This window comes from Odocoileus virginianus, chromosome 21, assembly GCF_023699985.2.
Source record: "Odocoileus virginianus isolate 20LAN1187 ecotype Illinois chromosome 21, Ovbor_1.2, whole genome shotgun sequence".
Taxonomy (NCBI): Eukaryota; Metazoa; Chordata; class Mammalia; order Artiodactyla; family Cervidae; genus Odocoileus; species Odocoileus virginianus.
The window spans coordinates 10,844,548-10,870,428 of NC_069694.1; positions in this window are offsets into that span (position 1 = coordinate 10,844,548).

The window sequence follows — 25,881 nt, forward strand, 5'->3', positions numbered from 1 at the left end:
AATATGTACATTTTATTAATTTGTGTTTCCCACAGTTTCAATGTTAAAAGAAGTTTTCAGGAATGTTTCATACTAAGTGCAATAAGTTCAGCTCGGTCGCTCAGTTGTTTCCGATTCTTTTCGACCCTGTGGACTGCAACATGCCAGGCCTCCCTGTCCATCACCAACTCCCAGAGTTTACTCAAACTCATGTCTATTGAGTTGGTGATGCCATCCAACCATCTCATCCTCTGTCGTCCCCTTCTCCTCCTGCCTTCAGTCTTTCCTAGCATCAGGATCTTTTCAAGTGAGTCAGCTCTTCACATCAGGTGGCCAAAGTATTGGAGTTTCAGCTTTAGCATCAGTCCTTCCAACGAACACTCAGGACTGATTTCCTTTAGGATGGACTGGTTGGATCTCCTTGCAGGCCAAGGGACGCTCACGAGTCTTCTCTAACACCACAGTTCAAAAGCATCAATTGTTTGGCTCTCAACTTTCTTTATAGTCCAACTCTCACATCCATCCATGACTACTGGAAAAAACATAGCCTTGACTAGACAGACTTCTGTTGGCAAAGTAATGTCTCTGCTTTTTAATATTCTGTCTAGGTTGGTCATAACTTTCCTTCCAAGGAGTACATGTCTTTTTATTTCATGGCTGCAATCACCACCTGCAGTGATTTCGGAGCCCCCCCAAAATAAAGTCAACCACTCTTTCCACTGTTTCCCCATCTATTTGCCATGAAGTGATGGGACTGGATGCCTTAGTTTTCTGAGTATTGAGCTTTAAGCCAACTTTTTCACTCTCCTCTTTCACTTTCATCAAGAAACTCTTTACTTCTTCACTTTCTGCCATAAGGGTGGTGTCATCTGTATATCTGAGATATTTCTCCTGGCAATCTTGATTCCAGCTTGTGCTTCATCAAGCCCAGTGTTTCTCATAATGTACTATACATAAGTTAAATAATCAGGGTAACAATATACTGCCTTGACGTGCTCCTTTTCCTATTTAGAACCAGTCTGTTCCATGTCCAGTTCTTTTCTTTTTTTTTCCCATGTCCAGTTCTAACTGTTGCTTCCTTACCTGTATACAGCTTTCTCAAGAGTCATTTCATTATGTATCTTAGTATGTTTTTAATTATTTTAAGAATTAGATTAAAAAGTAGCATGACTAGTATAACCATGTTGTATGCAATTTAAAATGTTACAGATCCCGAATTATTTAACATATGCTATTAATAGGAGGGAAATTTTATTTTTAGTCAAAAATGTCTCTTATGTATGTGCCTATTTCCTAATTTTTTAATTATACTGATGTAAAAAATTGAAATTCCGCTATGTTTATATATCTAGGCTGGCATTAGCCCTTAGTGTATAACTTAATACCAACTCTCTATATCTCTTCTTGAGCATATTAAAAATGTAAGTGAATGAATTAAAACATACAAACCAAAATCTCACAGTCAACTAGGGTATATGTTATTGAGGCACTCTTCTCTGCTTTGTTATATATTACTTCAATAATACTTGATAATGGTTTGGAGTATATCAATTGAGAAAACTGAGGCATAGAAATATGTAGAGTTACCCCAGGACACAGAGCTAAGAAGAAAGTTCCAGAACTACAACTCAGATTATGGGACCCCAAGGCTCTTATAATCATTACACTAAATAGGCTTACAGCATTTACCTTGCTATACATATCTGAGCTATCTTAAAGAAGTTCTGTTTTAGCTTTAATTATAAAATAATACAAATTGTTAGTGACTGAACACTGAACCTTAAACTTTGTCACAGTAGGTGAGAATTGTGTCTGCAAAAGATAATAAAGGAATCTTGACACAAAATTATACTGTAAATTTGAAATTTGCTTGGAATAGACATTTTAATGCCTACAATAAAATTGCTAATGCTTGAATATGATTTTAAAGTCTGTGGTTCATTTTGATTTATCATCTAGACATGGAGGAAGAGTTCCAACAGAACTCATCTAAAAGCTGGAGTGGAAAGAATGAGATTGTTTCCTGCTATGCACACTATCAAGCCAGATCCTTCAATAAATAAGTAAAGGAGGTAATAAATTTAAATAAGACAGCAGAAGTCTTCCATGAAGGTATGCACCATTAAATTTCAAAGGCTACTAGGTTTAAGTCTATATCCCAGCATGAGTTTGTCCTACCTTGCTTTCACTGGCCTAATTTTCCTAATCAAATACAGTCTCTGTGTAAGGTGAAATAAGGCCCTGATATCTCACTGGGAAGCTTAGAGGGTAGTCAGAATAATGGCTCCCCAAAGATGTCCATGTTCTAATTCCTGATGTTAAACCTGTGACTATGTTAACGTTACATGACAGAAGGGAATTATAGTTGCATATGGAATTAATGTTGCTGGTTAATTGACCTTAAAATATGGAGATGGCTTCCCTCATGACTCAGCAGTAAAGAATCTGTTTGCCAATGCAGGAGACACCGGTTCCATCCCTGAGTTGGGAGAAGGAAATGACAACCCACTCAATATTCTTGCCTGGGAAATCTCATGGACAAAGGAGACTGGTGAGCTTCAGTCCATGGGATTGCAAATGAGTGGAACATGACTTAACAACTAAACAACATCATCAACAACAACAAAAATATGAAAAATATTCTAGATTATCCAGGTGGGTTTGGTGTAGTAGTCACATGGGTCCTTAAAAGTGCAGCAGAAAGCAACAAGAATGAGTCAGAGGGATATGCCAATGAAAGAAGGCAAGACTGATAGCAGCACATGAAGGATTTCATACCCAGTTGCTAGTTCTTAAAAGAAGGGCACTTTGAGCAGGGATGAGAAAGATGTCTCTAGTCGCTAATGGCAGCCTCCAGATTACAGTGAGCAAGGGAATGGAGACCTCAAGACAATTACATGGAACTAACTGAATTCTGCTGAAGCTCCAATACTTTGGCACCTGATGCGAAGAGCATTAGAAAAGAACCCATTGCTGGGAAAGATCGAAGGCAAAAGCAGAAGAGGGTGGCAGAGGATAAGATGGTTAATAGCATCATAGACATGAATTTGAGCAAACTCAGGGAGTTAATGAGTGACAGGGAAGCCTGGTGCACTGCAGTTCGTGGCATCACAAAGAGTCGGACATGATTTTGCAACTGAACAACAACAAACTGAATTCTGCCTATAACCAAAGACCATGGAAATAGATTTTCTGCTAGAGTCCATTGAAGGGAAGGCAGTATGCTGACATGTTGATTTAGCCAGTGAGACAATGTTGAAAATCTGATTTCCAGAACTGTAATGATAATTCTGTATTGTTTCAAGCCACTAATAGAGTTTATAGTAATTTACTATTCTGTTATTGTAATAAAAGGCTAATGTACTCAGAACCCACAAATCTCTGCTCAAAATATTCATTTTTCTATCAACCCTCATTACTTTTTACCTTGAACATTTTAATATACAAATAGTGACACTATCCTTTCTTTGATTAGTAATCAAATGGGTAAACTGCAAATAATTGCTCTTTTAAAATTAACAGCTAATAGTTCTATTTTGAACTATCAGTTCAGTTCAGTCACTCAGTTGTGTCTGACTCTTTGCAACCCCATGGACTGCAGCACACCAGGCTTCCCTGTCCATCACCAACCCCCAGAACTTGCTCAAACTCATGTCCATTGAGTTGGTGATGCCATCCAACCATCTCATTCTTTGTCATCCCCTTCTCCTCCCATGTTCAATCTTTCCCAGCATCAGGGTCTTTTCGAATGAGTCAGTTCTTCACATCAGGTGGCCAAAGTATTGAAGTTTCAGTTTCAGCATCAGTCCTTCCAGTGAACATTCAGGACTGATTTCCTTTAGGATGAACTGCTTGGATCTCCTTGCAGTCCAAGGGTCTCTCAACAGTCTTCTCCAACACCACAGTTCAATAGCATCAATTCTTTGGTGCTCAGTTTTTTTTTTTTTTTTTTTATGGTCCAACTCTCACATCCATACATGACTACCAGGAAAATCATAACTTGAACTAGATGGACCTTTGTCATCTAAGTGATATCTCTGTTTTTTAATATGCTGTCTGTGTTGGCCATAGTTTTTCTTCCAAGGAGCAAGCATCTCTTAATTCCATGGCTGCAGTCACCATCTGCAGTGATTTTGAAGCCCAAGAAAATAAAATCTGTCACTCTTTCCACTGTTGACCCATCTATTTGCAATGAAGGTATGGGGCCAGATGCCATGATCTTCGTTTTTTGAATGTTGAGTTTTAAGCCAGCTTTTTCACTCTCCTCTTTCACTTTTATCAAGAGGCTCTTTGGTTCCTCTTTACTTTCTGCCATAAGGGTGGTGTCATCTGCATAGCTCAGAAAAATAATATTTCAAGTAAATTAAAAGTACATATTTATTAATATATGCTGCTATATCTATGCATAGAAATAACTAAATTTTTTTTTACTTCTTCACAGAACCTTGAGGTTGTTTGATATTTTATAGATCAACTACTTTATATCTGGGTTTTATTTTAGAAAAGAAATGATCTTGGAATGTTGCTGATTATTGATTCAATTTCTTTGTGAGCTATAAGCCTGTTCCAATGCTTATTTATCCTTATGTGAGTTTTGGTAGTTTGTTGCTTTCAAGGTACTTATCCATTCCATATAATTTATCAAATCTGTGGACAGAGATTTGTTCATTGTATTTTTTATTATTCTTTATTGTCACATGATCAGTAGCAATGACTGGTCTTTAATTAAATTTTGTTTTAAATTTATTTTAATTGGAGGCTGATTACTTTACAATATTGTAGTGGTTTTGCCATACATTGACATGAATCAGCCAAAGGTGTACCTGTGTTCCCCATCTTGAACCCCCATCCCACCTCCTTCCCCATGAGACAGGGTGCTCAGGGCTGCTCTTTAATTTTAATATTGATCATTTGTGTCTTTTCCCTTTTGTTTTTCTAAGACTTTCCATTGAAGGCAACATTTCCCACAGTTTCTTTTGATTCATTCTTAGAGGTTCCATCTCTCTGGTTACATTACCCATTTATCCTAGCATCTTGTTAAATTTTTTTTATTAGTGTCCTTAGCATATGAATCATAGGTATTTTATATTTCTTGTCTAAAAATGAAAACTGTGTCCTAGCTGAGTATGATTCTGAATCTTGCTTTTATCTTCAGACTGAGTTTTAGCTCATCTTTTGGGAAAGCCTTTCAAATTTTTGTTGAAACCAAAAATGTTGTAGTGGGTTATAGCAACTGAGATGAGTAGACCCTAGTATGAGGTTTAATACTGACCTGGCTAGGAGCTGGACTGTGTTTAACATTTACTTGCCTGGATTGAGAGACTTCCAATTACTTTATTGGACTTGTTTTTGTCTTTCCTGTTGACTTTGTTCTTCTAGTTGTATTTCTCCTCAGTGACAATCTATGTCTTGCAGCTCTTTCATTTGTAAATCATAAAATTGCAAAAAAAACCCCAAAAAACTTTCTTATTTGTATCTTCACATTTTTAAGAATGACCTGAATTTGATGGTTTGTACCTTGGAAAATTCAAGGCAGATTGAAGAATACCAGAGTATTATTTGGAATTCCTACTGGTTAAAATTATTAAAAAAAGAAAGTTTTCACTAGTTGAATTAAATATTCTTAGATGTTTACCAATTTCTTTTACAAAGAAGTCAGAAAAAAAAAAGTCAGAAGCTTATGACCCAGAAATATTTAGCATTTGAATGATATTCTGTGAACCATAAGTTGCTCACAAAAACCATTTTCTATTTCAAGGAATTGAATATTTTGAACTATTTGGCAATTCTACTGCCATTTATTTTATTGTATGGCATATGATATGCAGTCTCTTGAGTGTCCAATAGCTTTACCTCATGTAATATTTTTAAGACAATCAAGGATCCATATTGAATTACTGTGGTTCAAAAATCATAAGTGAGATGACAATCTGATGAGAAGTATATTATTCAGGGTTCCTGGTTCATATCTACTTTAAACAGAAAGAGGACAGATAAAATAACACTGAGTTACTAACAGGCTCTCTACGAGAACCTGAAAACAAGTCATGAGAACTACAGAAACTGAATGGATCTACTGAAATCTCCATCGCCCTCAGACTTTGGATGATTGAGCCTGGGAAAATGACATATATAATTATATTGCTGGGGAATAGATACAGACTGTATTCCTGCTATTGCTGCTAACACAGAAACATTAACTGGCACACAAATAATCAATACTATTCATTCATTCTTGCTTCCTCATCTAACATATTTCTTCATGTCATTCATTTCCAAAATTATAAAGCATAGATATTCTTAATTGTGGGAGCCTAGGTTACATGCCTAGGGAAAGACTAGATATCTATTCATGAAAATTGAAATTATCAAGGGAAAATTTTGACCAAAGATGGGCACAATAAAGGACAAAAATGGTAGAGACCTAGTAGATGCTGAAGAGATCAAGAAGAGATGGAAAGAATACATAGAAGAATTGTACAAAAAGATCTTTATGAATGGGATTACTATGATGCTGTTGTCAGTCACCCAGAGCCAGATATTCTGGAGTGTGATGTCAAGTGGGCCTTAGAAAAAACTACCATTAATAAAGCTAGTGGATGCAATGGAATTCCAGTAGAACTATTCAAAACCCTAAAGGATGATGTGTCATCTAGGTGTTGCATTCAATATGTCAGCAAATCTGGAAGGCCCAGCAGTGGCCACAGGACTGGAAAAGATCAATCCTCATCCCAATTCCTAAGAAAGGTACTAGTAAAGAATATGCTAACCATTGGACAATTGCACTCATCTACCATGCTAGTAAGGTCATGCTTAAAATTATGCATATTAGGCTTCAGCATTATATGAACCAAGAAATTCCAGATATCCAAGCTGGGTGTAGAAAAGAAAGAGGGACCAGAGATCAAATTGTCAACATTCACTGAATCATAGAGAAAGCTAGGAAATTCCAGAAAAACATCTACCACTGTTTCATATACTACACTAAAGCCTTTGACTATGTGGATCATAATAAACTGTGGAAAAGCTCTTAAAGAGATGGTAATACCAGACCATCTTACCTGTCTCTTGAGAAACCTGTATGTGAGTCAAGAAGCAACAGTTAGACCTGTACTGTGGGCCGAGAAGCAACAGTTAGAACCCTGTATGGGACAAATGGTTAGTTCAAGATTGAGAAAGGAGTACAACAGGGCTATCTGCTGCCATCCTGTTTGCTTAACATATACACTGAGCACATCATGGGAAATACTGGGCTGGATGAGTTGCAAGCTAGAATCAAGATAGGTGGGAGAAACATCAACAACCTCAGATATGCAGATGGTACCCCTCTAATGGCAAAAAGTGAAGAGGAACTAAAAAGTCTCTTGATGAAGGTGAAGGAGGAGAGTGAAAGAGCTGGCTTAAAACTATTAAAAAAACTCAGATCATGGAATCTGGCCCTATTACTTCATGGCAAATAGAAGGGGAAGTAGTGACAGATTTCCTCTTCTTGGGCTCTAAAATCACTGCGGATGGTGATTGAAATCATGAAATCAGAAGACATTTGATTCTTGGCATGAAAGCCATGACAAACCTAGACAGTGTGTTGAAAAGCAAAGACAGTACTCTGCCAACAAAGGTCCATGTAGTCAAGGCCAAGGTCTTCTCAGTGGTCACATATGGTTGTGAGAGTTGAACTGCAAAGAAGGCAGAATGCCAAAGAATTGATGCCTTCAAACTGTGGTGCTGGAGAAGACTCCTGAATGTCCCTTGGAGAGCAAGGAGATCTAACCAGTCAATATTAAGGGAAATCAACACTGAATACTTGTTGGAACGACTGATACTGAAGCTGAAGCTCTAGTATTTTGGTCATCTGAAGCGAACAGCCAACTCCCTGAAAAATTCCCTGATGCTGGAAAAGATTGAGGGCAGAAGGAGAAGAGGGTGTCAGAGGATGATATGGCTGGATGGCATCACGGGTATAATGGACATGAACTTGGGCAAGCTCTGGGAGATGGTGAGGGACAGGGAGGCCTGGCATTCTGCAGTCCATGGGGTCACGAAGAGTTGGGCACAACTAGGAACTGATCAGTAAAAACAAGTTATATGCCTTTCCCCAAGCTGCAGAGGGTGCTGGAGGAATGAGTTCTAACTTTTGCTTTGGAAGGAAGGACCAATAATGTGAAAATTTTCTTTGAATAGAAATGTTGATTTAATACTTGTAAGGTGATTTAAATATGAACACTTGTAATAACTGAGACTATATAATATCTAGGCAGCTGGTAGAGTTTTTTCTTACATTGACTGTAAGGGAAATGTTAATTTTTATAAAGTTAAATATGTGAAAAATACATTGTAGAATCAAATACATGGCATTTATATCATCATCTGTTTTCCCACTCTGTGACTAAAGAAACTGAAAACTTAGAAATAAAATTTCACTATGTGTGTCATGGAGTCAAAACAATTCTCTTTTACATATGAATACATGTTTCAGGTTAAATAAGGTGATGTATATTATTTGGTGTATTAACTGTAAATATTAAACTAATACTTTCAAATAACCTTATTAGTTACCCATAAAGAATAAATTTATAATTTATATGCATATACTGAGTGAAAATAGCAACTGTTTAATTAAGAACTTGGGTGTTTTGTATGGTGTAAGTGAGGTTTAATATATATGTACATATAATCAATATATGATTATGTTTACTAAGTAACTAGTAAATATATGCCTAAGCAGATGGTTTGAACCTGTTTTAGGACCTCAAGATGAAAGGGAAAATTTGTAACTGCATTGTAAATTAAAGAGCATATTGTGATCTTTATGGAAGTTATCTATTTTAATAATTACCTGTCATCTGCTGGGACAAAAGAATGGAAAGAGTCAGAGAGAAGTAAGACTCAAGGGAATGTATTTTATAGACTGAAAAGATCTTGCATAATTGAAAATTTTCTTTAGGAGGGAATAATGTGAAATTGATATTTCAGCCTATAACATTGACAACTTTTACTGGAGAATTAAATGCCTGCATAAATGATGAATCTCAGGGCATAGATTAGCAGTTTTCTTTTTTATTTCTTCATAACTTATTGTATGGTTATAAGCATCTATTTGTGAATACTGAATATCTTATTTGTAATACGATTTTTTAAATAAATTGTGACATTGAGATAACATGGATACTATGTAATTGCTTTTTCTATAAACTAAGGATTTATTAATTGTATTGATTTTCAGAGCTTGAAAGTACTGAAAGACAATGAGCCTCATGTATGTCCCTTTAATAGATGTGTATCTTAGCAGCTGATAACTAGAATCTGCTCATTATTAAGCCATAATATAAGATCATTAAAGAAAATAGAAAGGAAGGAAAGAAGGGGAAAAAAGTATGCAAAGAAGGAAGGGAGGAAGAAAGGGAAAGAAGAGGAGGGGAAGAAGGAAGGAAGTGTTGCTCTCTGTTGAAATTTCTCAAACCCCAGAATTTCAAGAATCAGTTGATTTAAATATTGTTTATGTCAAGCACACTTCTCTAATTAAAAAAAAATCTGTCAAAAATAGATGAAATTTTGCCTTGGTAGGGACTATGTTAAATAATCTAGTATGGAATCACGTAATTAGTAAAATAGGATAAACTGATGACTGGTTATGTCACTTGGAAAGATTGCCAGCCTCTTGTACCACCATTGACTGTGCGGATCACAATAAACTGTGGAAAATTCTGAAAGAGATGGGAATACCAGACCACCTGACCTGCCTCCTAAGAAATTTGTATGCAGGTCAGGAAGCAACAGTTAGAACTGGACATGGAACAACAGACTGGTTCCAAATAGGAAAAGGAGTATGTCAAAGCTGTACATTGTCACCCTGCTTATTTAATTTATATGCAGAGTATATCATGAGGAATGCTGGGCTGGATGAAGCACAAGCTGGAATCAAGACTGCCAGGAGAATTATCAATATCCTAAGATATGCAGATGACACCACCCTTACAGCAGAAAGTGAAGAAGAACTAAAGAGCCTCTTGCTGAAAGCGAAAAAGGAGAGTGAAAAAGTTGGCTTGAAGCTCAACATTTGGAAAACTAAGATCATGACATCCAGTCCCATCTCTTCGTGGGAAAAAGATGGGGAAACAGTGGAAAGAGTGGCTGACTTGATTTTTCTGGGCTCCAAAATCACTGCAGATGGTGACTGTAGCCATGAAATTAAAAGACGCTTACTTCTTGGAAGGAAAGTTATGACCAACCTAGAAAGCAAATTAAAAAGCAGAGACATGACTTTGCCAACAAAGGTGCATCTAGTCAAGGCTATGGTTTTTCCAGTAGTCATGGATGGATGTGAGAGTTGGACTATAAAGAAAGGTGAGTGCCGAAGAGTTGATGCTTTTGAACTGTGGTGTTGGAGAAGACTACTGAGAGTCCCTTGGCCTGCAAGGAGATCCAACCAGTCAATCCTAAAGGAAATCAGTGCACCAGCCCTGAGCACTTGTCTCATGAATCCAACCTGGGCTGGTGATCTGTTTCACCCTTGATAGTATACTTGTTTCAATGCTGTTCTCTCTGAACATCCCACCCTCACCTTCTCCCACAGAGTCTAAAATTCTGTTCTGTATATCTGTGTCTCTTTTTCTGTTTTGCATATAGGGTTATCATTACCATCTTTTAAAATTCCATATATATGCATTAGTATACTGTATTGGTCTTTATCTTTCTGGCTTACTTCACTCTGTATAATGGGCTCCAGTTTCATCCATCTCATTAGAACTGATTCAAATGAATTCTTTTTAATGGCTGAGTAATATTCCATGGTGTATATGTACCACAGCTTCCTTATCCAATCATCTGCTGATGGGCATCTAGGTTGCTTCCATGTCCTGGCTATTATACAGTGCTGCGATGAACATTGGGGTACACATGTCTCTTTCAGATCTGGTTTCCTCAGTGTGTATGCCCAGGAGTGGGATTGTTGGCTCATATGGCAGTTCTATTTCCAGTTTTTTAAGGAATCTCCACACTGTTCTCCATAGAGGCTGTAGTAGTTTGCATTCCCACCAACAGTGTAAGAGGGTTCCCTTTTCTCCACACCCTCTCCAACATTTATTGCTTGTAGACTTTTGGATAGCAATCATTCTGACTGGTGTGTAATGGTACCTCATTGAGGTTTTGATTTGCATTTCTCTGATAATGAGTGAAGTTGAGCATCTTTTCATGTGTGTGTTAGCCATCTGTATGTCTTCTTTGGAGAAATGTCTGTTTAGTTCTTTGGCCCATTTTTTGATTGGGTCATTTATTTTTCTGGAATTGAGCTGCAGGAGTTGCTTGTATATTTTTGAGATTAATCCTTTGTCTGTTTCTTCATTTGCTATTATTTTCTCCCATTCTGAAGGCTGTCTTTTCACCTTGCTTATAGTTTCCTTTGTTATGCAAAAGCTTTTGAGTTTCATTAGGTCCCATTTGTTTATTTTTGCTTTTATTTCAATATTCTGGGATGTGGGTCATAGAGGATCTTGCTGTGATTTATGTTGGAGAGTGTTTTGCCTATGTTCTCCTCTCGGAGTTTTATAGTTTCTGGTCTACACTTAGATCTTTAATCCATTTTAAGTTTATTTTTGTGTATGGTGTTAGAAAGTGTTCTAGTTTCATTCTTTTACAAGTGGTTGACCAGTTTCCCCAGCACCACTTGTTAAAGAGGTTGTCTTTTTTCTATTGTATATTCTTGCCTCCTTTGTAGAAGATAAGGTGTCTGTAGGTACGTGGATTTATCTCTGGGCTTCTCTTTTGTTCCATTGATCTATATTTCTGTCTTTGTGCCAGTACCATATTGTCTTGATGACTGTGGCTTTGTAGTAGAGCCTGAAGTCAGGCAGGTTGATTCCTCCAGTTGCATTCATCTTTCTCAAGATTGCTTTGGCTATTCGAGGTTTTACAAATTGTGAAATTATTTGTTCTAATTCTGTGAAGAATACCATTGGTAGTTTGATAGGGATTGCATTGAATCTATAGATTGCTTTATTTAGTATACTCATTTTAACAATATTGATTCTTCCAATCCATGAACACGGTATATTTCTCCTTCTATTTGTGTCCTCTTTGATTTCTTTCATCAGTGTTTTATAGCTTTCTATGTATAGGTCTTTTGTTTCTTTACGTAGATATACTCCTAAGTATTTATTTTTTTGTTGCAATGATGAATGGTATTGTTTCCTTAATTTCTCTTTCTGTTTTCTCATTGTTAGTGTATAATAGGAATGCAAGGGATTTCTGTGTGTTAATTTTATATCCTGCAACTTTACTATATTCATTGATTAGCTCTAATAATTTTCTGGTAGAGTCTTTAGGGTTTTCTATGTAGAGGATCATGTCATCTGCAAACAGTGAGAGTTTCTCAATGTATGGCAAAAACCACTACAATATTGTAAAGTAATTAGCCTCCAACTAATAAAAATAAATGGAAAAAAAAGGAAAAAAAATCTGAATGCAATGTCTAAAGTAAATCAGTCCTGAGTGTTCATTGGAAGGACTGATGTTGAAGCTGAAACTCCAATACTTTGGCAACCTGATGTGAGGAAATGACTCACTTGAAAAGACCCTGATGCTAGGAAAGATTGAAGGCAGGAGGGGAAGGGGACGACAGAGGATGACATGGTTGTATAGCATCACTGACTCAATGGACATGAGTTTGAGTAAACTCTGGGAGTTGGTGATGGATAGGGAAGCTTTGTGTGCTGCAGTCCATGGGATCACAAAGAGTCAGACATGACTGAACAACTGAACTGAATTGAATGCCTTATTGTCTTATTGTGTGAAATGACATCGTTGCTTCTTGTTCATCCATTGACAGTATGTAGATAGTTGAAGATGGAGCACCCTCAGCAGACCAACAAGATGATGAGCTGAGCTATGAAAGTTCCCCAGCTCTGCTGACAGAAGTACATTCTTAAACAGTCAGGAGTGTTTATCAGGCTTTGACTCAACATTCACAATTGTCCTTGGTATTGGTCAGGCATGATTCTGGGCAGTTTCCAGGCACTGATTCTCTCTCTCCATCAGTAGCTATCATCCCTTTGTCTCAGGATCTGCTTGGATCTGCTCCAAAATCATGTCCTTTTCTTCTCTAAGTATGCAGTCCAGTGAATCCCTGGAGAGTTGAATAATCTGATCTTACTCCTGTGTCTTTCAGATTGGTGCAATAAAAACTGTTGCTTTGATTCCCTCAGAGGATTCCATTCTGATTACTTTGAGACATTTCTTTTCTCAATACAACCAGTTCTTGGAAATCAAATGTTTGATTTGTTCTTGCAGATCTTTTATAACAAGTGTAAATTTCCCTACAGAAATGTGGATACTTCTGATGGACTGAAGTAGTGATTCTCAGACCTGGCTATACATTAGAATCAGCTGGAATTTAAAATGAGTACTATTCTTGCACCAACCCATGAATCATATCTAATCATTATGCTCTGTAACGTAACATTCAGTAATTTTTAAAAAGCTGTCTGGGGAGTTCAATCTGCAGCTGCTGCTGCTGCTAAGTCACTTCAGTCATGTCCGACTCCGTGTGACCCCATAGACGGCAGCCCACCAGGCTCCGCAGACCCTGGGATTCTCCAGGCAAGAACACTGGAGTGGGTTGCCATTTCCTTCTCCAATGTATGAAAGTGAAAAGTGAAAGTGAAGTCGCTCAGTCGTGTCCGACTCTTAGCGACCCCCGGACCAGCCTAGCAGGCTCCTCCGTCCATGGGATTTTCCAGGCAAGAGTACTGGAGTGGGATGCCATTGCCTTCTCCACATATGCAGCTACAGTTGGAAATAAAGATATGACAAGAAGAATTACATACAAGCAAGTGTGAAAAAGTATAGCACAGTGATTAATATCTTAAGATGTTATTAAAACTTTATAACACTATAGGAAAAATTACCAATGTGGAGGCTTTTCAAATATTAAATAATTGTGAGATTTGTTTGATGTTTATGTAAAATGTTAGACAAACAATAAACTAGTGTAAAAAATGCTCCAGTGAAGTTAATATTACCTTGGGAACTAGACAAGAGTTTCCATCATGCCATTTTGTTTCAGAACATTAACAGAGTAATATATTTAACACTATTGGGAAAAATTCTTAATTTCTATAAAACATTTTTAAATGAATTTAATATTTATTTTTTTGAAATGAGGCTTTAAATTTGGGAATTATGAAATGTTTATAGATATAATTGCAAGATTATTTTTAAACAAAAATGTATTCTATTTTTTTTCATTTATTTTTATTAGTTGGAGGCTAATTACTTTACAAGATTGTAGTGGTGTTTTTCATACATTGACATGAATCAGCCATGGATTTACATGTATTTCCCATCCCGATCCCCCCTCCCACCCGACTGGGAAGACCCAGAGGAATCGGGTATTCTATTTTTAAATGTAGTAAAAAGTTCATTTTGATCCAGGCATCATCTTAGGTTACATGATTTCCCCAAATGTTAATAAAATGTGTTTTGTGCTACCTGAGAATTTATATTCTATTGAGGAGCAGATATGTAATAAATAAAATGCTATATAAATAGCAGCAAGTTTCTCTAGTTTTGTTTTAATATTAATAGAATTGAGATATGGCTAGTTGTATTTTCACCAGATTTAAAGAATAAGGTTAGGGATGCTCCAATCCCATGGAGGAGGGCCTGGCAATCCACTCCAGTATTCTTGCCTGGAAAATCCCCATGGACAGAGGAGCCTGGTGGGCTACAGTCCATGGGGTCACAAAGAGTCAGACATGATTGAAGCGACTTAGCACACACAAACATCATAAAAGATAGGGTATATGGGCATCTAAGAGCATCCTAGTGATACAGGTAGGAACACTTAAAAGCAAATAAGATTTCTATTGTGACCTAATCAGAATTTTTAAAAATTTGGAATAGATGAATAGTATGCCCAGGTCGATTGGTTAGCTCAATCTGGCTATGGTGTATAGGATGTATTGATTCCAGTAGAAGACCTGGATTCAGTAATAATCTAGTTTTAACAATAATTCAGGAAAAGATATGGCCTAGACTATGGCCTTTAAAAAATCTTCTTTAATACTTTTAGTGGAAACAATTTATTAAGATTCTTTTGTGGTGAAAGAATCCTCTCCCAAAGGAATGTCATTAAAGGTATTGCCATGAGCAATAGAACTAAGACTGGGATGAGAGTGCAACCTCCAAATAAATCTCTTGAACTGTAACACACAAACACATGCATCCTAGAATTTTTATTGTTCTTTTACCACTATTCTGTAAACTGGAATAAAATGAGGTGTTGAATTTCTGTATATTTTTGATATAAGGGGACAGAATTTATAATCCTGAATTCTGCTGACCAATTAAATTGAGCCAGGGACTATGCCTGATAAAAAAGTTTAGATTTAGATCAACAATGTCTATTTGGTATTTGGTTGCCTCATAATAGCCTAAATGGTCAGGCTACCAGTTTGCAGAATTTAGTAGATAGGTGGACAAACAACTTGAATGAAATACTGTCAATACACATGTATAATGTAGTGATGCACTTCTTTCACTGTGTTTTTATCTTATATTTTAGAAATAAGGTCTGAGTTCATTTCACAAGTAGAATTGACATTTGAACTTTCACTCTAGTGTCTTGAATCTGACTTGACTTTTCTGAATTAAGTAAAGGAGTATCTATCATTTCAACAGTGCAGTTATGTTAGTGAGTATCATGGGGTATACTACATTAAAAAGAGATGGCCAAATAAGCAGTTTATTCTGGTTGTGTGCCAGAAAGTTATCAAGCATCTCATGGATTTCCAGAAATAAGATAGATTTTCAGTGTCTCCCAAGCTTAAGAGCCTTCCAAAATACTGGATAACATATGCCAGGTCTGATGATAAAGAAAAAAGTGGTTTAACATAAGATATTGGTGCAAAGATAACTGGAAAATATTGACAGCAAAATTAGCATAGGGAACAACTAAAGCATATTAAAACAGTTTCCTAAGTTATGTAAATTTCATACATTTATGCTTCTAGTGCGGTAACTAAAATGGATCTGTTGTTGAATTCCACTTCATTCCATTATGGAGTCAAATGTTCTTTCCATGGGGAGAAATTCAGCCCCAGATGCTTTTCTTCCCTTTCTTGTCAGCAGCATTTCCACATTTGTACTAAGCATAGAAAAATTCTATTTTTGCTGAAAACCCTAAGAGACTTTTTTTTTTTTTATCATACGCTGTTCTTCGAAGACTTGTTATAAAATCCAAGCAATTTTACATTATAAAATGTGAATGAAAGTCTTGAGTCTCATCATCTATACTAGTTACTTCTCATTCCTATATTTACCTCCACTGAGATGATTCTTCCTTCTACATAGACTGATTGTGTTTTGTAATATATGCAAAACAGTGTTATGTAATGTGATATTACAGTAATAGTTGTGGTTCGTAATTCATTCCAAAGGTAATTCTGTTTATTTTCTTTTAAACTTTCTATCACAATCTCAAGAATACACATCTACTATTATTCTCCAAAAATATTTTCATATAACATTAAAGAAAGGAAGAGAACTTTGCTTGTTTCTTTAAGTGTTTTTTTTTTTTTCCGTCCAATAGTGGTTTTTCCAAGCCACTAAACCATGAGACAGGTCCTTAATTCTTAAGTGAATGTAATCAAAATATCATCAGGATTTGGAATGGATCAGTGATCACATGAGAGGAAATTAAAAAGTGAAGCAGAGATATAAAATTAAAAGTATGCTATCAGACCATTTTTCTTCTACTTATCTAAGCTCCCTTTACCTTTTGTGGCTCTAGATGGACAATTTTAGTGAGGGCTAGATTTTTCAGAGTAGTTGTCACTCAAGTTAAAAGAGAATTTTCTCATTTAGACTTGAGAAGAAAGAAATGCAGGCAAGAATGAGGGGAAGCCCCCCCCTCCACACGTGTACTTAGTCACTAGTCACGTCCAACTCTTTGGACAAACTTAAGGACTGTAGCCCACCAGGCTCCTATGTCCATGGGATTCTCCAGACAAGAATGCTGGAGTGGGTTGCTGTTTCCTTCTCCAAGGGATCTTCCTGACCCAGGGATTGAACACGGGGTCTCCTGCATTGACAGGCAAATTTTTTTACTATTGAGCCACCAGGGAAGCCCCCAATATGGGCTTCGCTGTTAGCTCAGTTGGTAAAGAATCCACCTGCAAGGAGACCCTGGAGAAGAGATAGGCTACCCACTCCAGTCTTCTGGCCTGGAGAATTCCATGGATTGTATAGCCCATAGGGTCGCAGAGTCAGACATGACTGAGCAAATTTCACTTTCACTTTTCATACATACATATGTATGTGTGTATAAGCAACCCAGGTGGTTCAGTAGTAAAACATCTCCCTGCCAATACAGGAGATGCAGGAAACACAGGTATGATCTCTGGGTCAGGAAGATCCCCTGGAGAAGAAGCACTCAAGTACTTTTGCCCAGATAATCCCATGGAGAGAGTAGCCTGGCGGGCTTCACTCCGTGGGGTCAGAAAGTCAGACACGACTGAGTGAGTGAACACACAGGCGAGTGAGGAGGTGGCGCGGTCAGGGCGTGGCAACCCATCCAGTTTCCTTGCCTGGAGAACCCCATGGACGGAGGAGCCTGACGGGCTGCAGTCCAAAAGGTCGTAAAGAGACATGGCTGAAGCGACTTAGTGCACACACACACACCAACACATACATACATATATGGAGTCAGATACTGAGCATTATGTATACAGTGGAATATTAAGTTCCCAGATATATAATAAATGTGTGTTTAAACTCAACAGGTCATATAATACGACTGGAAGCTTATAAGCATCGATTATATGGTTCATTTACTAAACAAATTAGGCAAATTTTTAATTTTGAATATGTTAGATATCAGAACCACATATGCTTCACTGCATGTATTTGGGAATTGTTTTAGAATTGTGTGGTGTTATTTTGAATACACATATCTATTTCCTTAATAGTAAAAGTAGAAAAACAGTAGTTAATATTTTATGCAAAATTACACTTTGATGAATAGAATTGATCTCATCCTCTGTTGTCCCCTTCTCCTCCTGCCTTCGATCTTTCCCAGCATCAGGGTTTTTTCTAATGAGTCAGCACTTCACATCAGGTGGTCAAAGTATTGGAGCTTCAGCATCAGTCCTTCCAATGAATATTCGGGGTTGATCTCCTTTAGGATGGACTGGTTGGGTCTCCTTGCAGTCCAAGGGACTCTCAAGAGTCTTCTCCAACACCACAGTTCAAAGACATAAATTCTTTGGTGCTCAGCCTTCTTTATGGGCCAATTCTCATCCATACATGACTACTGGAAAAACCATAGCTTTACTAGACAGACCTTTATTGGCAAAGTCTCTGTTTTTAACACACTATTTAGGTTTGTCCTTTCTTCCAAGGAGCAAAAGTCTTTTAATTTCATGGCTTTAGTCACTGTCTGCAGTGATTTTGGAGACCAAGAAAGTAAAGTCTGTTCTTGTTTCTATTGCCTCCCAATCTATTTGCCATGAAGTGAAGAGACCAGATGCCATGATCTTCATTTTTTGAATGCTGAGTTTTAAGCCAGCTTTTTCACTTTCCTCTTTCACCTTTATCAAGAGGCTCTTTAGTTCCTCTTCAGTTTCTGCCATAAGGGTGGTGTCATCTTCATATCTGAGGTTGACTAGACAGACTGGACAGACTATTATTATATTTACTGTGTTTTACCATATTTACATATGGTTATGGTGACTTATTGTTTGCTCTGATCATATTTTCGAATTAATTATTCACCCTTCAGGTGCGCTGAAACTGAAAAAGCCAGATATTATGAGTATTAATCTTTGTTAGCTGAAAAATACTTTCAACATTTTAGGTGTTATTGTTAATACTCAGACTATGACTGAAAGAGTGTGTAAGTCATAAGAAATCATGTGCTAAATGTACAGTTGAACTCTTCTATCTCAGGGGAAACCACTTAGGATAGCAGAGATTCAAGTCACTTTTTTCCCCCTCTCTCTTCATTGCTGACAAGATAAAGGGTGTGTTTTACTTCCTACACTCTAAGTTGTAAAGAAATCACTGTATATAAAAAGGAACAGTGGGAAAATTGTGGCAGACAATTATTAAGACTGACTGATGATGCATTCTGGGAACTGCCTCTTTCTGTTTCCTTCTTTTCCACCCACAAAATTACAGAGAAGGAACCGTTGAATACATGTTGAACAATATGAAGCATCCCGCCATATGCTATACCCCTGATCCCTGCATAACTGATTAGTCCAGAAGGGGCTAAATCATTTATTTCTCTAGGTGCCTGAAGTTTTGATATGGAGAAAATTCTAGGTCTCACGTTATGTTGCTGGAACTATGTAGTGTAATGTGGGCATATTTCATGTTTATGCATACAGTAGAAAAGCAGAGAATTTCTGTTCTGAGTCAGAGAATAATGATACTATGAGGAACAAGTTGAGAGGGAGAAAGAGAGAAACAGAGAAAATCCGGGGAGTTATTTTTCATTTCCTGGGTCTAGTCCCATAGATTTCAGTGAGATAACTGTTTGTCCTCATTATAAATCACTATTTTACTTCTTGATTTTAAGCTGTTTCACTTGTGTTACATCTTAAAAGAGATCTACAGAATTTAAATCTTGAAAGTCACTAAATTTTTGATTGTATCAGTATAAAATTTCCAACACTTTTCATCAGTTATCAAGTATAGTAGGTATTTCATAATTTACTGGGTAACATTTTTCCCAATTTCTCAAATAATTTCTGGCATCAAAAATGAATTTATATGAAGGTGCAGTCAACTGTATTCTTACCCTTATGCACTGTTATATTTTAAAACAGAATAGATTAACACTGTGTTGAGCTACTGTGGAATACAGTTCTCCATGATTGTCTCGTGTTTCCACACATTTTCTAAGCAAAATGCTGACAGCAGTAGTCCTGGACTATATTTTTAAGATGTTTGTATAGCTAACAGCCATGGGAAGTTGAAACACTGATCACCTATTTGGCAAAAGGTAGGCTTGCTTGCAGGCTTTCAAGACAAAGACAATATCTCTTTCTGAAACAAAGGTGAAACATAGCACTGTCTCCAGCTTTGCGTCACCCTGTGGGAAGTGGGGCCCTGGGAAACAGTAGAGAAACATTGATATTCTGCTGCTCTTTCTGTGAGTGATAAACTATTTTTCATCTATAACTCAGGAATCCCATGTCTTTTACTATCATTCATGGCACAGACTGTCTTATTAGTCTGCTTGTGAGATGAAGTTTGAGATCTTTCATAGGTCTCTACAGTTAGTTTTGTCAAGTTTTAAATAAATGATCTATTCTTAATAATAATTTCATCTAAGCTTATTAACACATAGCTTTAATTGTAAAGAAAGAAGATAAAATTATATAGCACAGTGTACTGGCTTATTTAGAGACAATATTTGAGCTCTGTTATGTCTCCTTAAAAATGTATAATGTTTATGGCAAATACACCTCAAAAATACATATGTTTATGTATACATATATATATATATACATACATACATATGTTTATATATTCTTTCTTTAGTACCACACAATAACAGGTGAATTAATTCCAAGCTTTTAATGATCTATATCCACTATCTAATATTTATTGGATTTAATTGTTGAGTTTCAAGCATCCAGGAAAAAATAAGATTCTTACATTTTGTGTTTAGTGTACTCATAAGATTATTCACAGTTTAATATAAAATTAATTGCAAATCTTGTTAACATGTCCATTTGGTATTTGTATTTGTAGTGCTCTTATATAAATTATTGAAGCTATTTAAAATTATCTATCATATTTTATTAAAAATAAAGAGATAAAGAAGAGGTATATGTTGCTCATGCTATATTGCATTAACTCACATCTGATTTCTGTGTTAGACTGTTAAGCAGGAGCTAACACCCACCCCCCAAGTCAGCATAGGCAATACAACTGTTTAACCCAGGGCCTTCTCCAAAGCGGAGCTCATCCAACCCTCAGCTTTTATGCAGGCAAAGATGAACAGCCAAGGCATTTAACATCCTGGGGAAAATTTCTTAAGGAAGGATGAAAAACATCCTCTGTATAAAGGTCCTTGTCCTTTTCTCCCCCCGAACATATACAACTCTGGGAAGAATTCCGTGGGCTTTCAGAAGTTATCAACAGTATAACCACTCTTTCTCAAGCCAGTGAACTCAATAAACTCAATAATATATCCTCATTCTGGCTATTTCCTCCTTCTTCAGTTCTCTTTCTTGAAGCTGTGTCATTTGTGCCTCCAGTGCTCAGTTCCCCAGTATACTGATAGATCACCTACAACCTGCAAACAAAAATGCTTACATAAGGCTCTGCTCTGCTCAGATATACAGGAAAATATAAGATAATTGAAATTTATGGAATGTCTTCTCTGTGTCAGGCATCATGTACATTATAGTTCCATTTCTCAATTTTTCAGAAGAAAAAAGGAGTGATATAAGGATTAAATATTGAATCTAGGTGTCTTAATTCAATGGCCTGATATTTTTCTACTTATGTCTTCAGCACTTTTTTAGAACTAGGTGCATTTTAGTGTAAAAAAAAAAAAAAGTGAGATTCTTAGAAAGATGGTATCAAAATTATATCTCTATTTTTAGAGCTAACTCTGAGTTTCAGTCTGGTATTACTCTAATTCAGTCTCTCAAATTTGAGACTGTTGACATTTGAGGTAGAACCATCTCCCATTGCTGGGAGCAAAATCCCCAAAGTCTCCCAGTTCAGTTCAGTTCAGTTGCTCAGTCGTGTCCGACTCTGTGACCCCATGAATCGCAGCACGCCAGGCCTCCCTGTCCATCACCAACTCCCGGAGTTCACTCAAAATCATGTCCATTGAGTCGGTGATGCCATCCAAACATCTCATCCTCTGTTGTCCCCTTCTCCTCCTGCCTGCAATCCCTCCCAGCATCAGGGTCTTTTCCAACGAGTCAACTCTTCGCATGAGGTGGCCAAAGTACTGGAGTTTCAGCTTCAGCATCATTTCTCCCAATGAATACCCAGGACTGATCTCCTTTAGGATGGACTGGTTGGATCTCCTTGCAGTCCAAGGGACTCTCAAGAGTCTTCTTCAACACCACAGTTCAAAAGCATCAATTTTTTCGGCACTCAGCTTTCTTCACAGTCCAACTCTCACATCCATTCATGACCACTGGAAAAACCATGGCCTTGACTAGATGGACATTTGTTGGCAAAGTAATGCCTCTGCTTTTTAATATGCTATCTAGGTTGGTCATAACTGTCCTTCCAAGGAGTAAGTGTCTTTTAATTTCATGGCTGCAATCACCATCTGCAGTGATTTTGGAGCCCAGAAAAATAAAGTCTGACACTGCTTCCACTGTTTCCCCATCTATTTCCCATGAAGTGATAGGACCAGATGCCATGATCTTAGTTTTCTGAATGTTGAGCTTTAAGCCAACTTTTTCACTCTCCTCTTTCACTTTCATCAAGAGGCTTTTTAGTTCCTCATCACTTTCTGCCACAAGGGTGGAGTCATCTGCATATCTGAGGTTATTGATATTTCTCCTGGTAATCTTGATTCCAGCTTGTGCTTCTTCCAGCCCAGCGTTTCTCATGATGTACTCTGCATATAAGTTAAATAAGCAGGGTGACAATATATAGCTTTGACGTTCTCCTTTTCCTATTTGGAACAAATCTGTTGTTCCATGTCCAGTTCTAACTGTTGCTTCCTGACCTGCATACAGGTTTCTCAAAAGGTGGGTCAGGTGGTCTGGTATTCCCATCTCTTTCAGAATTTTCCACAGTTTATTGTGATCCACACATTCAAAGATTTTGGCATAGTCAGTAAAGCAGAAATAGATGTTTTTCTGGAACTCTCTTGCTTTTTTGATGATCCAACAGATGTTGGCAATTTGATCTCTGATTCCTCTGTCTTTTCTAAAACCAGCTTGAACATCTGGAAGTTCGCGGTTCACATATTGCTGAAGCCTGTCTTGGAGAATTTTGAGCATTGCTTTATTAGCGTGTGAAGTGAGTGCAAATGTGCGGTAGTTTGAGCATTCTTTGGGATTGCCTTTCTTAGGGATTGGAATGTAAACGGACCTTTTCCAATCCTGTGGTCAATGCTGAGTTTTCCAAATTTGCTGGCATATTGAGTGCAGCACATTCACAGCATCATCTTTTAGGATTTGAAATAGCTCAACTGGAATTCCATCACATCCACTAGCTTTGTTCATAGTGATGCTTTCTAAGGCCCACCTGACTTCACATTCCAGGATGTCTGGCTCTAGGTGAGTGATGACACCATTGTGACTATCTGGGTCATGAAGATCTTTTTTCACAGTTCTTCTGTGTATTGTTGCCACCTCTTCTCAATATCTTCTGCTTCTGTTAGATCCATACCATTTCTGTCCTTTGAACCCATCTTTGCATGAAATGTTCCCTTGGTATCTCTAATTTACTTGAAGAGATCTCTAGTCTTTCCCATTCAATTGTTTTCCTCTATTTCTTTGCATTGATTGCTGAGAGGGGCTTTCTTATCTCTCCTTGCTGCTCTTTGGAACTCTGCATTCAAATGGGTATATCTTTCTTTTTCTCCTTTGCTTTTTGCTTCTCTTCTTTTCACAGCTATTTGTAATGCCTCCTCAGACAACCATTTTGCCTTTTTGCATTTTTCTTTTCCATGGGGATGGTCTTGATCCCTGTCTCCTGTACAATGTCATGAACCTCCATCCATAGTTCATCAGGCTCTCTGTCTATCAGATCTAGTCCCTTAAATCTATTTCTCACTTCCACTGTATATTCATAAGGGATTTGATTTAGGTCATACCTGAATGGTCTAGTGGTTTTCCCTACTTTCTTCAGTTTAAGTCTGAATGTGACAATAAGGAGTTCATAATCTGAGCCACAGTCAGCTCCTAGTCTTGTTTTTGCTGACTCTATAGAGGTTCTCCATCTTTGGCTGCAAAGAATATAATCAGTCTGATCTTGGTGTTGACCATCTGGTGATGTCCGTGTGTAGAGTCTTCTCTTGTGTTGTTGGAAAAGGGTGTTTGCTATGACCTGTGTGTTCTCTTGGCAAAACTCTATTAGCGTTTGCCCTGCTTCCTTCCATACACAAAGGCCAAATCTGCCTGTTACTCCAGGTGTTTCTTGACTTCTTACTTTTGCATTCCAGTCCCCTATAATGAAAAGGATGTCTTTTTTGGGTGTTAGTTCTAAAAGGTCTTGTAGGTCTCCCGGTTCAATGCAAACACACTATTTAAAACTACTGTACTAAACTAAGCTTTCAAAGCATAAAGACTGGACCATTCTTTTGTTCCCCAGCACTCTTCACAGTGGTTGACACTTAATCAAGTCTTACTAAATATACAATTAATCCTTGAATAATGAGAAATTTAATTCAAATATAATATATAATTTACCCAACTGTTTTCACTGCCCCTCCCATTTGCAGACTCAACCAATCACAGACCATGTAATGCTGTAATATTTACTATTTAAAAATATCCATACATAAGTGGACCTGCACAGGTTAAACCTGTGTTTTGCAATGGTCGACAGTATACTGCAAAAAAAAAAAAAAAAAAAAAAAAAAAAAAAAAAACAGAGAGAAAGAATAAGTGCCTTAGAATTAAAAAGAAAATCACTATAAAAGCTTATAGATAATTTATTTAAAGAATTATATACCTATTTAGTAATTTCCAAACTACATTTTTCATATTACTTGTTAAATTTTGATCACTAGATTGTCTAAATGTATGTTTTTCTCTGCTTTAAATAACTCTATAGAGAAAAACACAAAAAGAGAATCCTTGGATTTGTTTGTTTGTTTTTTTTTCCATTTTCATTTTTCTATTTCAGCCTCACACCTGCAATTGAGTATTACTCAACATAATGAATTGATGATTTTCAAATGACTATAAATTTATATGAACTCAAAGAAAATCCTCAAACACTTGTTCTTGTTTATGCCTTGTGCCATTCCTATGTCATTCATGAATATATTATCAGAATTTCTCATTCTTTCATAAGACATATTTTCACTTCTTGAATGGTTTAAGTTCTTCAAACACACAGCAATATTCACGGCATTATATGAAAAAAATGATAAAGCCATTGGAATTTAGGTATAGTTAAAGTTGAATTCTTATGATTTATGAGGTCTGCAGAATATCTGAGAGTAAGATCCATAAGATAACTGCCTCGGGATGATATTTCATCATTTTTTAATACATAAAATATAACAATCTCATCAAATTTATCAGCAAGTTGTGTTTCAATGCTTTAATCATATTTAAGAAACAAACCCAGCATTCTTTCTTTCACTATAATATTGATGTTTCAAAATCTGAGATTTTAATCTTCATAAAATCAATGGTTTAAATGATCTGCCATGGTATATTTGAATAAATTGTATTTATTAGAAGCACTTATTAAAATCAATTCCAGGGATAATTTTTAAAATTTACATTCTTTATATCCCTAGTACCTGCCTCAGCAGAAACCTAATAAAACAAAGATTGGTGAATTAAACCAGGGTTTATTATACAGTCATAAATGTGTATCGATAGACAATTCTAAGTGTGTGTTAATAAGGTATAAACACATTTCTACTGCCTAATATCTTCATTCTTAACACATTTTAAACTTTAAATAGGGGCAACATGTTTTCCAATACTTATTCAGAAATAGGATAACATAGCATGAAAACTTGACTACTTGATTTCAAAAGTCCTGTCTCAAACCCAATAAACTCTAAGCTACATGAAAATACATTTTATTTGTTTTGTTCACTGATGTAGTCCAAGAAACTAAAACAGTTTTCGGCGTGTTACAGAAACTTGAAGGTTTCATTAGTGAATAAGTAAAGAAATGCAGTCTTTAACTTAGTATAAGTTTTCTCTTCCTGCTGTATCAAATCACTAC